The sequence below is a fragment of the Ochlerotatus camptorhynchus genome, unplaced genomic scaffold (genome assembly GCF_037179485.1).
Source record: "Ochlerotatus camptorhynchus isolate MF236.1 unplaced genomic scaffold, CSIRO-AGI_Acam_v1.1 ptg000225l, whole genome shotgun sequence".
NCBI lineage: Eukaryota > Metazoa > Arthropoda > Insecta > Diptera > Culicidae > Ochlerotatus > Ochlerotatus camptorhynchus.
This window is the reverse complement of record NW_027040715.1, coordinates 1,662,396-1,681,104: the sequence shown is the minus strand read 5'-3', so window position 1 is coordinate 1,681,104 and position 18,709 is coordinate 1,662,396.

Sequence of the window (18,709 nt, the reverse complement as noted above, 5' to 3'; positions counted from 1 at the left end):
TTGAAAACGTTAGGAACTGTGATATTAGAATGAATTTGGGATCGTTACACAAACCTGGACCCAGATGGCCATCGGATAGTCCTCCGGAAGATCCTGAAAATCCGTAAAAGGGGTCAATGTATGGAGCTGATCCTAGAGCTCCACGGTTTTTTTTTCCCAATTTTTGCAATGTGGACGATAAATGGTTCTCCCAACAGCTGGTGCAATTTGTGGTTCATTCGCCTCTTTCACGTTCCGTCATCTACCTGCACTCCATCGTAGATGGTACGCAAACACCTTCCGTCAAAAACACCAAGGGTGCGTTTGTCCTCCACGAGGATAGTCACGGTCTCGTGGCTGTAGAGGACCACCGGTCTAATCAGCGTCTTTTAGATAGTCAGCTTTGTGAAATTTTATTTGACTGGAGCGTCCTCCGGAGTCCAAAGTAGGCACGATTCCCTGCCATAATGCGTCTTTGAATTTCTCTGCTGGTATCATTTTCGGCGGTCACCAGTGAGCCCAAATACACGAACTCATCGAACCTCTGTAAGCAGTGCTCAGCAGTGTGATCGCGCGGTAGTTGCAACAATCCAACTTGTCGCCCTTTTGTAGATTGGGCATACAATACCTTCCATCCACTCCACCGGTAATATCTCCTCCTCCCAAATCTTGGCAATTACCCAGTGCAGCGCTCTAGCCAGTGCTTCACCACCGTATTTTAATAGCTCACTTGGTTGTTGATCTACACCAGTTGCTTTGTTGTTCTTCAGCTGACCAATCTCTTCCTCAACTTCTTGAAGATCCAGGGCCGGTAGCCTGTCGTCTTCTGCACGTGTTCCAAGGTCAGTTGCTGTGCCACCTTCGTTTTCTGCTGCATCACCGTTGAGGTGCTAGTCATAGTAATGCTTCCACATCTCAATGTTATGGAGTGATCATTTTACGGATGTTGTTGATCTTCCGGACCACGGTCCCATGGCTATCTAGGTACATGTTTATGTCACGACCACAAATTCATTCTTATATCACAGTTCCTAATGTTTTTGAAAAAAAAAACTGTGGAGCTCTAGGATCAATTTCATTGATTGACCTCTTTCACTGATGTTCTGGACTTACCAGAGGATGGCCCCATGGCCATTTGGGTCCATGTTTATGTCATGACCCTAAATTCTTTCTTATATCGCAGTTCCTCATGCTTTCGAAAAAAAAAAACCGTAATATTATTCAAACCTTATTTTTTTTTAATCGACTTTCAATTTAAAAATCGATTTTTTTTTCATTGTAGGTCTCAAATGGAAATTGTTTTCAGTATTTTATCTCGTAAACTTGGACAATTTCCTAAAAGTCATTCCTACAACACATTTTTGTAAGAGTTATCATTTTTCCATAATTTTTTTTGGAAAAAAATCGTCAGAAAAAGTTTGGCCCTTCTGAAATGTTAGTCTAGATAAATTTTGGAAAAACTGAGCATGCAAAAGTGCTTATTTAGTCAAATTTTTTCACATCCAGAAAATTTCATTGAAGTCGGAGAGGGTGTTGCCAGCTTCGATTCGATTTGGCGTGAAATGCGTCAATACTTAAATTTGAACCGATAAAGTACACGAACTTCCTTCATCAGCAGAAACGTGTCGTACCAGCAAACCCATTCACTAGAAATACAGCTCGACTTGTGAATCCGTAATAAGACCAATTCACACGGTAAATACAGCACAGACTTAAGCCAAGTCTTAGCACTTATTGTGGGGCTCTAATTTGCAAACGCACCATAAACCGTATATGCACTTTCCTTGTTTTTATATAATAAATTAACATACACACATGTACCCTAGCTTAATTAAAAACCTCTCTGAGTGTTTACGCAGTAAAATCGTCAAAGCATTCGGATATTAAATGGCAGATTTTCCGTAAATCCAAAGATTTCAGGTCCGAACGTATCACTTTCATCCTTTTATCTTTGGACCTTTTGTCTTTCGACCTTTTTTCTTTTGATCTTTTGTCCTTTAGACCTTCTGTCTTTTGACCTTTTGTCCCTAAACCGAAAAAGCGCATGGGATTCGTAAAACTTAAGAAAAGATTTTCAATAAGGGGGGTGACAAAATCGGGTCATTACAGTACTCAAAATCAAAGTATTGGGCACCTATTATACAAATATTACACGTTTTTACAATTCTTCATCAATTATTTCCCAATAATTTGGTCCATTTGGATATACTACGAAAACCTGAATTTACTCTCGCAATCGCGAAACTATATTCATTGAAGCATGCTTTCTTCACCATCCCTTCACTCTCAAAGACCATACCGTTCAAGGGCGGCTGTTTGATCTTCGGTACATCAGAGCGAAAATCCATTTCAACTGCTCAAAAATCCATATCATAAGCATCATCAGTCAGGTCCTCGAAAGCAGTTCCCAACATCGCGAAAAGAGCTTCCATCGCATCATCGGCGTCGTTTGATGTCGTTTTCCGGGAGCCGATTTTTGTCTGTGTTTGCCTTTATGCTCAAATTGAGCGAAAGCAACAAGGTTTTCCGCTTCCGCTCTGATGGTCACTGCCAAGATGATGATGATGATGATTTCGGTAGATGATAAAACCGGATTATGATAGTTGCAAAAGTTCGACGTTGTTTGCCGTGCGAATTTGGAAGCAGAGTGGAACCGTACTTTTATCACTGTTTTCGTTGAAGATTTGTTCGGAAGTAGTTTTGAGAGCTTGTTTGAATTAAAGTTATTTGAAGGGAAGACCTGGAACCGGTCAGTGCAATAATCAATTTCTCACTCCGCTCGTCATCTCTCCCTGGGGAGGAAAGTTTCCCACTCTTAAAATCACATCTCACAATCGTCGGTCGGATTTTTCTGTTTCCCATAAATTGATGACCATTTCTAAACGCTTCAACACTTCTGATGTTACATTTTCTACTACCCCGGATCAATAGGGAAAGATTTAGTGCAACTGGCACGGCAGTAAAGAAATCCCTTCCGATCGTAAAATTCCCACTCTTTCTAACCCTCTTGTACACGCTTATTTTTTATGGTTTCTATTTTTTATGTTGCAAGGAAGGGAATTCGGATGAAATTGGTGTGGAAGCAGTGATTCCTAGCTAGATAGGAGCAAGAGAAAGTTGGAGACTGTCCAAATTTGTATTCCGCTGACGTAGCTTTAGGGATGAGGAAATGGAAGTAAAAATCTCGATACATGGCACAATGTTTTGGGGAGAAAAGGCTGTGATTTCGATTTTGAAAAAGAAAAATCTTTGCCAAGAAACGTAACTGAAGGAGATGGTGTTCGGTAGTGATGCGTGAAACGAGATCAATTATCTGCTGTTGTTAGATTAGGTGGTATTAAAAAAGAAGACTTTCTGTATTCTGAACGATGCATGTAAACATTTTCGAAGCAGCTTTAACATGTCCTGGTCAAGTGGTGGCGAAGGCATCAACCACTTCCTATGTTTCAATCACGAGACAATTTTCAATCAAGAAAACTTTTCCATCTATTCGCTCACGTAGCCATTCCGGTACCATCTGTTGGTGTTCGACTTCATGCACCCATGGTGGTGCATGTGGAAGCATCGACCGAAATCCTTCCGGTCTGCTGACTCCCGACACCTTTAAATCAATTTAGATTAAATGAACGGAAATCGATATATTGGCTAAATTAAATTGCACCTCGTTATCTTCTACTGCTGCAAGTGCTCTTCAATTCTGCTGTCTTGCATCCAACCACACTGACTGGTGGGATATTATTCTATGAAGAACACCCGGCCAAAACGCCAGATGGAATGTCACAACTTGCACTCGCAGACATAAGGAAGAGGAGAAAATTCTGCAGAGTAGCGCACATTTCTATCTTTCCTGTACACCTAGGAGTGGTGAAAGGCCACCGGAACAAGCCATACGATAGGTGGATTGATCTGACTTTTTTCTCCCTTCATCTTATCTCAAAGTTCACGTTTGCTGATATGGTTCGATAAGATTCCCTCCAATATGAAGATGCAGTAAAGGTGGCAGACGTTCCTTAAAGGATCGTTAGAGAAATTCCCAGACTCAACCTTCGGGAAGCATTCAAAGACGTTGGTAGGCAAGGATAACGTCGTCGTTGTCGTCATTAAATTACGGACTGCTCCAAGCAATTCATAAGGAAAATCCCCAGAACGTTCTTGACCTGGTGCGATGTATGCAGTTAAGTTCAGACCGTATCTCACTGTCAGGGTGCTCCTTCGTTCTCATTGCAGCACTGGGTAGAGGATAGGGGAAGAAAGTTCATGACCGGACGACTCTCAGTAACGAACGAAAGCTGCATCTACCTAATGAGTTTCATACAAGTAAAACTTTATATGCAAAATGCTGGTGGTTGTTGTTGATGACGAAGACGACGATGGTCTATCAGTCAGCCAGCTGGTCTGCTGTGTCCAGTCTTAGGTCAGTTTGTTAGCCGTTCCTCGGGGGAGAAGTTTTCTTGTATGACCGGACCAAACGAGCGTGATCCATTAGCTTTGTGCTTTCACTTATTCGCCCTTCCGCTCTGTTCTTTTCCCGGAAAGCTGGATCCTTTTGTTATCCCGAGCTATGAATGGATCTCTCTTCAGTGGGTGGGTGGTACTTGCAAACAGCCATTGGAATTGAACCGATATGCTATTCGTGACTTTATTGGGTTAAAGTATTACACAAGTTTTCTTATCGAACAAACAAGTTTGGTTCGAGAGGGAATGGGAAAGAAGCTATTTTTACGGTTGGATAGTAGATTCATCATCATCTCGGTCAGCGGTTCTCAAACTTTCGTTTATTGCAACTCACTTTGAGACATCCCCTAAGCTCACGACCCACCTATTTTGAATACTGATATTTTAAGGGCATAATGGCCATGAAATTATGAAATTAGCATGCATTAGCATCAGCATGCAGTAAGTCACGAGAAATTTATGGAAAATCAACCCCGCTTCCCCCATTTTGCCAAGTTTTGACGTAGAACTACGTCTGTGATTTGTATATTGGGTACACTTTGTGTAAACCGAAAATGGAACAAGTAACAAAGTTATGAACGATTTTGAACTCAGCACCCCTAGACCAAATAATTTTATCACCAATCGATCAGAAATATTTTTACGCAACTGTTAAGTTTAAGACTTTATCATTTTTCAAAATGGCACTGTTGAAAATTTCACGAATGTGTAATTATTGCTATGATATTTAAAATTGTCATCGATTTGCTGCGAAAAGCGATTTCCCTAACACAGATTTCAAAGTTGAATTCCATCCGGTCTCACCAAACGGTAGTTATTCAATCATGGTGAATGGTAGTGTTCTTCAGTACACAACGAAAGGCTGCCTGCAAGCAGTGAGCTGCTGCACACATGAGGATCCATAGGAGGAGGAAGCAGCCGCACCGCTATAGCTCTTCGTGAGTCGCTGTGGTCCATCTATGTCAAGCGCGTCATACTAAAAAGTTTAAACAGAGATATCCCCTCTCAAATTCATATTCCTACACAAAACACAAGCTCCTGCTGCAGTTAACAAATAAGATTTATTATAAAAGACCACATAGTTCTACGTCACTATTGTGTACAACCCCTAAGGGCATCCAAACCATTTGTGTAATAGTTCAATCATTTTGGGTTTTCGTTCGTTTATGGCATTTTTATTAGGGTTTGCTTGTCACACATTTGTAAACCCCCACCCCCTCAAAGCGTAATGTTTTTAATAGATTCTCCCTAATATTTGCAAACATAGTTAATATAACATAGGTTCAATTAGCAGTGCCCTTAAATATGGAATATATTACAAATTCAATAACATACGTAACTATTCCGCTAACATATGTGCCACAGACTCAGAAATACCTAATCTTGTACGTGACGGAATCCATCTTTGACAAAAAGGATGAGACGTAAACAAACAAGTCATGTAAAATTAAGTGCTCCGAGACTGAAAAGTTCGAAAGTACGTTTGATTCAGCTGAATTTCTCGTCTATTATGACTCAATATTATGACAAAATTTACGCTCGTATGTCAGTCTTAGAGCACCTAAATTTACATCATTTTTTTTATGTGTTTATGAAAAATGTTATGCTTTCTTCAGGTATAAAATTAATCGCGCCCATCAGATAATCAAGTATTTAATCAGTTTGGTTCTATTTTGGTCACCTTTTGCTTTTGATATGAGCAATTCCACGCCAAATGAAACTAATCTTTAAAACTCAACCTTCTCGGTTTTGCAACTACTTCTGATCAAAATGAATTCTGAGATAATGTTGTAAAGAAAAATAATGGTCCGTTAAGCGCTGGAATAATTTAAAATTACATGACTATTTAATTGAATAGCTGGAATTATGTTTACAATTAATCGTTAATCGAATAAACTCCAGAAGGAATTATTTAAAAATTACATTTTGAACAGCAGTTTAGTACGACTTTAGTATACTTATTTTTGATCAAAATATGAGGCTTTTTCTTCCAAAAAACATTGCTCAAGACAAAGACTCGCGAAAATGACTCGTTTTGGAGTTATTAATTTCGTTACGCTAGATTGCATTCCTGCCAGGACCACTGTGCAATGCTGTATGTATACTGATCATTTCAGAATAATCTTCTTTTCCTTTATTTAACGTCGGTCTCTGTTCCGTAATCTAGTGCCAATCACCGAAGGACATCGATTGCCATCCATTGACTGCAACCGAATGTGCAGGAAGGAAGCTTCCACACCTGCGTAGGATATCGCACCCATTCACAACATACATGGGCCGGGACCAACGGCTTTACTTCCCTTCCGAAGGAAGACGTGACCAGAGATTTTTATGCCTCAGAAAAATCTCACCGACCTCGGCTGGGATTGAACCCAGACCCATGGGTGTTAGAAAGCAGTCACGCTTACCACTACACCACTGGCGCCGGCTATTTCAGACTAATATCATCTTTAAAGTTAATTCATAACTAATTATAATGACGTTCAATTCAAATGCAGTCTTAAGATTAGTTGCTGCTGGGAAATTTTCACATTAGTATATAGTAAATTGCAGATATTCACATTAAAGGGGAGGGGGGCTGACAAAATCGGAAAAGCACTGTATTGACTACATATTTTAGCATTTATAAAGCAATGTATGAAGAATCGTTGGTATCGTTTTAATTGTTTTGTTTTCGTGGTTCATATCAGAGAACTTTAGGACAGTTCCCTTAATTTCTTGAAAACTCCAACTAACTCCAGAATAAAGTCAAGAAAGTCCGAGCCGTTCAGATGAATTTTGAATACTTCAGTGATGTTCGATGAACATTCGGGAATTTAAGAAGCTTTCAGATAATATTCAGAAACTTTAGGAAAGTCCAGAACTTTGGGAACGATTAAAGATGTTTAAATGTAGGTTCCAAGAATATTTATTCAGTTCCAACAACTTCGTGTACTATGAAATTTTTGTGTACCTAGATGAAGATCAGAGAACCTCAACACAGTTCCATTAACTTAAAAAAAATACAGGAACTTTACCAGATTTAAAGGAGAAGAACAGAAAAGGAGAGCAACACATTTTGTAAAAACTTTTAAGAAGTTCTGCGGAATGAAAGGCAATACTGAGAATATTGGAAAAGAGATTTTTTTATCGGACAGGTTTAAGCTGAAGTGTCCCACAATTTCATAAAATTTTGCCCAAAGGTAGAGGTTATGATTATACGAACGAAATAAAATTTCAGATAATTCGGGGTGGTTAATTTGACCGGAAAACTGTAGTAGAAGTTTGTGGATTTTCCCGGGCTTTTTTCCTAGATTTGTTTTCCGTCGATGTTGTTTTCCGTGCTGAGCACTAATGCTACCGACGCCATGGAGGCAGCTCCCACACCCGGACTCTACATATCGACCCACCAACTCATGAACCGGAGACCAACGGTGTGATCAGAGATGTTATGCCTCAGAATATCCCGGCGGCGCCGACTGGGATTGAACCAAGGCCTGCTGGGGTGAGATGTATTCACGCTTACCACTACACCACCGGCGCCGCTTTTTTCCCGAACTTCGTGTACTTTGAAAATTGATAGCTCACATACCAAGTATCGACGAAAAAGTATTTTGCAGTAAAATGATAAGAAAATTTCCATGAACATTTTCACGGTTACGCGTCATTCTAAGGGACGCCTCTCTCAAATCAGTGAAAAATAAGAAATTTTAAAGCATGAAAAAATCAATAGAAAAAAATTCATTAATGTTACCCATTATGGTTTTCATGATTTTCCTTGCCATTTTCCTCCTTACTCTGGATTTCTGAGATAATTTCCATATAATTTCACTGCCAACGTTCTTTATATGATGCTTGGTTCATGAGTTCCGCATTTTCAAAGAACCTGATGTCCGGGAAAATCCGAAAACTTCAACTAAACTTTTTCGGGAAAGTTAACCACCTTGTGCATTCAACATCACATGCACGTTATAAAAAGAAAGTTTCAATGTTTGTTTGAATTTACATTTTAAACAGCAGTAGTACTAGTTTAGTATTGGGTACCAATTACTCGTGGCGGGCTCGAGGCTAATGGGTAACGATTTCGATTGGAAGGAGCTAGGTAGGAAAGTTGTTTCTGAAGCCTTCTTTAGATACTATTCTTGGACGGTTGACCAAATGCTGGCTGCGCAGGGGCAAGTAGAACAGAAACAGGAGTATAATAAGACTGGGACACAATGGCTGGAAATTGTTTGAAAAGGAGGGGATGATCACATTAAACTCTAACATCAGACAAACAAAGGAATTTGTAAATCGTCTGCATGTAGGGAAAATCACGGGTTCCCAACACATCTCTTACTTCACGGAAAGGTTGTCTACCTCGGGCCACTAGGCTATCCAATAGGGTGCTTCATTCTGAAAAAAGTGATGAATTTCTGATGGGCCACCCTCCAGTTCGATTCATAGCCCCAAAATATGAACCTGTGCAAAAATTGGTAAAGATTGATGAAGGTTTAGAGGTCGCGCCAATGATTTGAAATTTGTATGGGAATTACTATGGAAGAATTTAAAAAATCGCTTATATCGCTATAACTTTGCTTCTACTTGTCCAAATGTCGAAAAAATTTAGTATGTTATTGCTATGGCAATAAACAAAAAGCCTACAGTTGCTACGCTCAGTTTTGCAGCGTATCAAGAATTATAAAAATGTGAAAAAATGGCAAAATAGGGTAAATTGACAGATGAATATGTACAAGGCAACAACGCCAATTTCATCGCAACAACAACAGGCTTGTTGATCATTGTCATGACAACCACATATTTTTTTTTTCAACGTTTGGACAACTACAACCAAAGTTAGAGCAATGTAAACGAAAATCAATAATTTCCCATACTAATTCACCAAAATCTCCATACAAAATCCAAATCATTGGCGCGACCTCTAAACCTTCATCAATCTTTACCATTTTTTGCACAGGTTCATATTTTGGGGCTATGAATCGAACTGGAGGGTGGCCTATCAAAAATTCATCACTTTTTTCAAAATGAAACACCCTACTATCCAACAGTCGTGCTCTGGAGGTTTCATTACCTGGGCAATTCCAAACTGCGTGATCGATGTCATCATAACCGGTTCTGCACCTACATATATTGCTGTCATCGAGGTTCATTCTGCAGAGATGTGCGAGTAGTGGTTGGGAACAATTCTTGACATCACGCGAATGAAGCCCCGACTTACATCCAGACCTTTGAACCACGCTCTCGAAGAAACATTTGGAATAATGGAATGTAACCACCGCCCAAGAGAACTCTGACGTACTAATGGGAAAAATTCATCACATGAAATTCTTCTATCATAAATTTCGCCTTGTTGTGCACCAAACTTCGCGAGAGAGTCTGCCTTCTCATTGCCTGGGATTGAGGGAATGTGAGGGGACCCAATGAGGGAATGTGAGTGGTAATCATATATGATCTGTCGACCAGCAAACTCATCTACTCCCTTACCTTTGAATGAAAATAAGATGAGTGCCTACCTTGTTTCATCGACCGTATAGCCTTAATTGAACTGAGACTATCCGAGAAGATGAAGTAATGGTCTATGGGCATGTCGGAAATCATCCCCAATGCGAAGTTGATTGCTGCTAGCTCAGCTTCATAAACGGAAACAGGTTCCTGAAGTTTCCGAAAAGCGGTTGAGCATTCATTGAAGACTACACACAATAAATTTATTGTATCAAGCTTTTCTAAGAGCAAATAAGTGTTTCAGAAATAGAATGTTAAGATTCACCATAAATTTGCAACCACACAAAAGTTTGATAGTATGGAATCTCATTGCCTGCACTTTATTCGCGCAATAAAATTCCCCAGAAGTTTAAGTTTTGTAAATTGATGATGGAAAAATAAACAAATTCCATTTGATGAAAGGATGAAATGCATTTAGAACATGTTCAAAAAAGTAGGTTTCGATATAGTAATAAATAAGTTGCACGAGACAAAGGGTCGTATGCATAAATAGAGTTTACTTTAGTTTCCCGTGCTTTTTTTACGCTTTTATTAATACGACCTAATCATTTGACACATTAGATGTAGATCTCACCTCTTGCACTTTTTTTTGATATAAATGAGTTGAACATAAATGACTAGACGTAATTTTTTACAGCTAAGATTATCTTATTTAAGATATGTAAACCCGATTATGGCAAACTGTGTTGGTTGGGATGGTATATTTATGCATACAAAATGGAACTTTTTTTTTACGTAGGACTACGTGTGTGATTTTTGAGACCTCCCTTAGTACAGTCGGTAAAGGCACAGCTACAAAGCAAGACCATGCTGGAGGTGGCTGGGTTCGATTCCCGGTCCGGTCTAGGAATTTTTCGGGTTGGAAAATGTCTCGACTTCCCTGGGCATAGAGTATGATTGTACTTGCCACACAATTATACTAATACAAAAATGGTACAGGCATCGAAAGCTCCCAATTAACAACTGTGGAAGTGCATCTAGAACACTAAGTTGAGAGCACGCAATCAGCTAATATATGCCATACGCAATAAGCTTGAAATGCGAGGAAGAAGGAGAAGAAGAAGAAGAAGAAGAACGTGTGTGATTTCTATATGGGGGTACACTTTGTGAAAACCGAAAATGGAACATGAAACAAAATTGTGAAAGATTTTGAACGTTAATAACTCAGCTGCCCCTGGTCCAATTTCAAATTTTTTATCATAAATCGATCAGCAATATTTTTACGCATGGATAACAATGCTTCTGACTGTTGATTTTCAACAAGAAACTATTGAAAAAGTGGCAAATGTCCAGAATTGTCCAAAAGCGTCGAATTAACTTATAAATCGATCAATTACGTACATGCTTATGATGCTTTCCCAACACAATCATCAGATAATCATTCCTAGACGAAACATGTCGATGTAGCATTACGAAGAGGCTCGGTAGCTCAGTGGTTACTGTTTCTGCGTACTGAGCAGAAGGTCGGGGTTCAATCCCAGGCCCGTTCCCATCCTTGCTATAGGGTTGTGTCACCAAATCTCAACAGCAAACAACTTTTTGGTAGTGTTAGCTTTAAGCTAGAAATTCAAATCGATTTTATTATTACAAATAAACACTTTAGATTAAGTTAACTTACAATTTTAGTGTAGGAATTGTCAAACTGGAGAAATCTTATCGTGAATCCGCGTTTCTAGGTTAGCTGTAAATATTAGTTAGTAATTTATTTTTTAAGTTCAAAGAGTTTTAGTTTGGCTACTTACGTTAGCCCTAGGTTCGATTTTACTAGTTTAGACAAAATTCAATACTTTTAAGCACTAGTAGTAGCTAAGTTATTTATTCGAGATAAACACGCCCGGCACTTCCCTAATCGTATACAATGGCTTTCGAACTGTGTGTAACGATGACTATCGATTCACCACTATTTTTGACGTTCCTCCTCATCGTTTGTCACTTGTCATCCATGACAAATCGATCGGATGCGGCCTGCTGGAAACCGTGTCGATCTACATAGGCAGCGTCGCTGCATCGAGGGGTGTTGTGGTCATATACCCCCGCCCATAAACCTAGGTGTTGTCCCAGATTTGCTGGAGGCTCCATAGGTTTACACAATTCTCCGACGTCCAACACTGCTAGCCTAACTACAGGTCGCCGTAGAACTCCACTCGCTGTTCGCACTAACGCTTGGCGAACTCTTCCATCACGTCCTTTGATGACTTTCTCCAACCGTGCACGGATCCATTGGTTTCGCCCAGTCCCATTCACCACAAGGACTAGATCTTCCACTTCTAGCTCCTTGACTTCCTCGAACCACTTGTATCGGCGGGTTATCACCGGCAGGTACTCCCTTATCCACCTCCCCGGTGATGAACTGGGCTAGTTTCCAGCTACTACGGAGTGCTGCATGGCCACTGACGTTGGTTACTGGTTGGATTTTGTTACCCGTTGAACTGCCCAACAGAAAGTGGTTGGGGGTCAACGGTTCTTGATCCGTAGACTCCAGTGGGATATACGTCAGCGGTCGGGAGTTGACCAATCCTTCTGCTTCGTAGATGATGGTTTTCAGCGTCTCATCATCGGGTTTTCGAAGCGTGTCCAGAGCTGAACCAACTGTTGTCTTGACTGACCTAACGAGGCGCTCCCACACTCCACCCATGTGCGGAGCTGCGGGGGGATGAACTTCCAAGCAGTTTCCGCATTTGTGAAGGTGGTTGCTATGGTCTCATGGCTGGCCGCAATCTCCTCCTGAAGCTGCCTGTTGGCTCCTTGGAAGCAAGTGCCATTATCGGAGTAGAACTCTGCCGGTGACCCACGACGACTTATGAACCTCCGTATGGCCATAACACATGACTCCGCAGACAAGCTATGTACTACCTCCATGTGTACAGCGCGAATTGTGAGACACGTAAATAGCGCGATCCAGCGTTTCACCTGACTGCGGCCCACCTTGACTAGCACCGGTCCAAAATAATCTACCCCGACGTACGTGAATGGGCGTACAAAGGGTTGCAACCCTGAAGAAACTAGCCATTACTGGTGATTTTGGGATGGTTTTGGATATCTTGCAAAACACGCAGTTCTTTGCAACCTTTTGAACGAGCGATCTAAGTTTGGCCACCTCAAAGCGCTGTCGCATTTCGTTCACCACTGTCTCGCGGTTGGCATGACGAAATTGACGGTGTTGCCAATCCGTAATGAGATATGTCACAGGATGACACTTTGGGAGAATAGCAGGATACTTTGCTTCGAAAGGCACATATGTTGCGGCTCCAATACGACCACGCATTCGAAGAATTCCTTGCTCATCCATGAAGGGCCAGGTTTTGTAGATGGAGCTCGACTTGGACACGGTAGTGTGGCGATTCTCTGGAGTACCTCGAGTTTCCTCTAATATGGTTATCTCTTCTGGAAAAGCATCCGCTTGCGCCATCTTCCATAGTAGCATTTCCGCCCTAGCTAGTTCTCCCTGGCTGAGTACCTTTAAATGTAGATGCTGTCCGATGTTCTTTCGCCGCGAACTGTCGATGAAGCGGATCACGTATGCTATCGTTCGCTGCAGCTTCGTCCACCGGTTGAACCGGGAATAATCCATCGGTGGTGTAGGATTCCAGTGCACCTGAACTCTTCGTACTTCTTCGTGGGTCGTCACTGCTGGAGGCTGTTCCGTGCAAGATTCTTCCCCGTAGCGTAGAAACTCGGGTCATTGCAACCAGGCACTGCTGGATCCTAGATTCGGCCCGTTCTTCCATTTTGTGGCGACATCCGATACGTTTTTCTTCGATGGGACCCACCTCCAGTCCTGTGGATCACTCAGAGTTAGAATTTCTCCGATTCGAACCGACACAAACTTGTGAAAACGCCGGTGGTCAGATCGAATCCACGCCAACACCGTAGTAGAGTCACTCCAGAAAAAGCGTTGAGAGACCGGAAACGTGTGGTACCCTAGAACCGAAGCCAGGAAACGAACTCCCAACACTGCTGCATTCAGTTCGAGCCGTGGGATTGAGAGCGTCTTCAGAGGAGCTACTTTGCTTTTTGCTCCCACAAGTACCAGCTGAACCCTGCCATTATGCACCAATCGAAAGAATAAGGCCCATGAGTACGCTGTATCGCTAGCGTCCACGAAGGCATGTACTTGCAGACCTTCAAGGGTATCCGGGAATGTTGAGAAGTAGCACCGTGAGATTTTTAAATTATCCAGCATCGGAAAAAGATCCACCCACTGGCGCCATCTTTGGTAGAGGTCCTCGTTTATTGGTTCATCCCAGCCCGTTCCTGATGCCCAGGTTCCTTGGATGAGGATTTTTCCGTGAACGAGAAAGTGGGAAATAAGCCCCAGTGGATCGAAGAGGCTCATAACAGCCTTCAACACTTCTCGCTTGGTGGGAACGTGTGTTACATCCACGATAGTACGAAGATCTTCTCGTAGATTTACCGTGTAAGTGAAACAATCTTCCTTAGGGAGCCACTTCATCCCAAGTACAGATTCAGAAGTGCCTTCTCTTTCTAGCATCAGATTCTTCGGTTCATCGGCAGAAAATTGTCCTATCTCACGAAGAAGTTGAATTGAGTTCGAGCGGAATTTGCGGATGTCGAAGCCTCCCTTTGCGTGAACCAGTATTACCTCTTTGACGACCTCCGCAGCTTCTTCGACGGTCATGAAGCTGTCCAAATAATCATCCACGTAATGGTTTTTGACTATGGCAGCGGTCGCACGTGGATAGAGTTCAGCAAATTCCTGTGCATTGAGGTTTTTGACGTATTGCGCAGAAGCCGGTGAACAAGTAGCACCAAAGGTTGCTACGTCCATGATAAAAAGCTGGATTGGATTGGATCGGAAGGACTATTTCGCCAAAGGAAGCACTGCGCCAAACGGTCTTGGATACGAATCAACAGTTGGTGAAACATTTCCCTGATGTCACTACAAACGGCCATGGGAAACTGGCGGAAGCGGCTGAGAACAGCTGGTAAAGGTGTCAGTAGATCTGGTCCCTTCAGAAGTTTAGAGTTGAAAGAGACTCCATTCGCCACCGCAGCTGCGTCCCAAACCAACCGTACCTTGTTCGGTCTCTTCGGGTTTACGACGACTCCTAACGGAAGAAACCACATACGTTTCCTATCTGCGTTCGCCAATTCAGATTCAGTGGCTTTATGTGCATAACCCTTCTGTACGTACCCGGCAATTTGCTCGCGAACCCTCTCTCTCAAGGATGGATTTTTCTCGAGTTTCCTCTCCAATGACTGGAGACGACGAACTGCCATAGGATAGCTATCCGGGAAATCCGGATTCTCGTCCCGCCATAGAAGACCGGTCTCGAAACCACGATCCGTTCGTCTTGTTGTTTCCTCCAGAATCTTTCTCGCTCGCATTTCTTCTTCTGACTCCAGGGGTTCGTAGTTCCTAGTAACACCAACATCTTCCAGAGCGAAGTAGTCCCGTAGTTGTTCGTTGAGCTGATGATCTGGGTCGGTGAGTGCAGCAACATGGAAGTTGACCACTGCTCTCTGCACTAACTAAACTTGGCATGAATGAAATTCCTAGAACTAGCAAAATGGTAGCAACCAAGCTTCTAATCCTGAAGCAACTGGGCCGACTCTCTTTGTGCCCATTTCTCGTAGCGAAGCTCGCTGCCTTTCCAACCATCGGGTCAACCCGTGTCCAGCAGTAGCCGTAAAAAGAAGTATTTATGGTGATCATATCATATCGGGAACTTTAAATAACGTTTGTTGCCACCACCACAGCACCGGCAACCCGGCCCGCGGCGCTTTCGAAACGAAGGTTCTCTCAAACAACACTAGGCGCGCATGGAGTGGACGGATGAGTGCAATACAGATCTCTATACAGGTTGAAATCAATAGAATAGAATACAATAGAATAATCGAATTTGGAATGTTTACCTATTGCGATAATGTGGTATCTTATCTATTTATGTGGTACCTTATAAATTAACTTGAAATTAATAGGTGAGAGTAAGTTGTGCTTATATAATTAACTTAATTAATGCTAATTACCCTACTCTAAAACTACAGCTAAAAATATTGCTAGATATTGCAAAGTTCTTTGGAAATAGTGACTCAATGATTGTGAATTACTTTTGGTAGGTTAGAAACACTTAATTGTTTAATGCTAGAGATTAATTATGTTCCCATAACTATCGTAGCAGATAATTAGACCAAGACGGACGAGGAATTAAGAGGAGTCACTATCAGTGTAATAGTGCACTGTTTAATGTGAGTAAGACTTTATAATGAAATAGTACACGGTGTTTATTAATTTGTTTTCCAGCTTGAAGCATAAAATATACCTGCTATCAAGAACGGTGCGAGGTTTTGTTCATTAATAACAAAACTTCAAGATTAAACATCTACGATGGTATCTGATAGATCTGATCGATCGGATGCGTCCTCTGTGGACGATGAAACAACAGAAGTCTATATTTGTGTTGCTTGTGAGAAGTCTGATGGGCCCGATGACTTCGTGGCCTGCGACAAGTGTGACAAATGGTGGCATTTTTCGTGCGCTGGAGTCGATGGAACTGTAGCAAACAAAGACTGGATTTGCCCGCGATGTTTACCATCACCTGTACCAGCTTCGATACGATCGACTACGTCGAGTCGGAGGGCAGATTTGCAACGCAAACACCTCGCTGAACAGCAGGAACTGGAGGAGAAACAGCTGGAGTTGGAAAGGAAGCAGCTGGCGCTGCAAAAGAAGCACTCACAGGAGAAATACGATCTGGAGGAGTCGCTTGCGGAAGAAGCTGACAACCGCAGTGTAAAGAACCGTGTAATCGAGATCGAAGCTCGAGAACGCGAAAAGCAAGTTCAAGATTGGGTTGACAAGCATACCTCCGCGAAGCAGAAATCCACCGTAAAATCTTCCGATACCACGAAGCTTCATCCATCTCTACCAAACGGCAGCGGTATTCCGTCCAGGAATGATGGAGCTGAAGATCAAGGTCTACTTGAAGAAGCTACTAACGCAGGAACGCTGCCAGATGATAGTTCGCTACAGCAGTTTCTGAAGAATCGGATACTAATTCACAAACAACAGAAACGGCCAGTTACGGTTAAAGCGCTGCTCCTCATGGAAACTGAACTACGAAAATTTCGGTTACAGATGCAGCAATCGATGACAAGTGGAAAAGAGGATCAACCTGTCCCTGAAGATTCTTGTCCACGTCCCGATGCCTCCAAAGGAGCAATCCCTAAAACAGTTCCGATAGATTGGGACAACAAAGCCACTAAACATGGTCAACCTTCCATTACGAAGAACCAGAAGAAAAAACCCGGAATTCCTGTTCCGGATCCACCTCTTCGTAATAGGAAGGAAACCCTTGCAAAGGAAAAGATTCCAGAAGAACCGCGCAACCCGCGGGTGAATCCCGATCCTCCTAGTCACAGCACGAGTGTGTCGCATCATCCATCTCCGACTTCGATCCCAGCGAGTGGAATGATGGATGAAGACCAGCCGCAAACTCCGCCCCCACGCTTAATCCAGCCAGGCCCCCGCTTGATCCACGATGAGCAGCCACGCTATCTACCCACGTGCTCGAACAACGACGGAATTAGAGGCAACCCTCCCGTAAATCAACACCCGTTTACCCCATCAAGATATCCTGAAGAGCCTAATCTGAGAAGACCATTACCGGAACAGTTAGCTGCTAGGCAAGTAATGCCCCGTGATTTACCGGACTTCTCGGGTGATCCAGAGGAGTGGCCGATTTTCTACAGTAGCTTCTACCACTCTTCTGCGGCCTGTGGGTTCAATAACGTGGAAAATCTCGCATGTTTGCAACGTTGCTTGAAAGGCAATGCTCTCAAGTCAGTGCGATATTATTTGCTCTCTCCCGAATCAGTTCCGGATGTAATTGAGACGCTTCGAACCTTGTACGGCCGCCCTGAAGTTATCATCAACAGGCTGATTAGAAACGTGCAGGAGACACCAGCACCCAAACCGGAGAAGCTGGAAACGTTGATCGAATTTGGGATGTCGGTCAGGAATTTAACACAGCACCTCGTTGCAGCGGGTCATCAAGCTCATCTTTCGAACCCGGCCCTTCTTCAAGAACTGGTTGAAAAGTTGCCGGCCAACATAAAGCTTCAGTGGGCGCAACATCTAATGTTCCAACCAGAAGCGAGTTTGAGAACTTTCAGCAACTTCATGGCAATGGTGGTCGAATCGGTAAGCAAGGTGGTCGTCTATACGGGTGGTCAACACACCAAGAACGACAAATCTCGAGGAAAGGACAAAGGGTTCATCCACGCTCACACCGAGGGCCAAGTCGCTGTCGTGCCGATAAAAGAGAAGGGTGAGAACGAAAAACTTTGCTTATTCTGTGGAAAAGGAGGACATCGCCTGAAAGACTGTACGAAGTTCCAGCAGCTATCGGTGGACGATCGATGGAAAAATATTCAATCGTTGAAGGTGTGCAGAAGCTGTCTTAATCCACATGGACGTCACACGTGCAGATTTTCGAACCGGTGCGGGATCGATGGCTGTCAATTTCGCCACCACCAATTGCTGCATGGGAAACCTGAAGCAACAGCGAAGAAGCCTGTGCTCACATCGGCTGAGAATCATGTTCATCATCACTGCGGACAGTCCATACTCTTTCGAATCATTCCCGTTACACTGTACGGGGAGTCGAAGTCCGTCACCGTGTTCGCATTCCTGGATGAAGGGTCTTCTGCAACGCTTATCGAACGTAGTCTGGTCGAAGAACTCGGTGTGAAAGGGCCAACAGCTCCACTGTGCCTCAAGTGGACCGGCAACATGACGAGAACCGAGGAGGAATCGCAGATCGTAACGCTT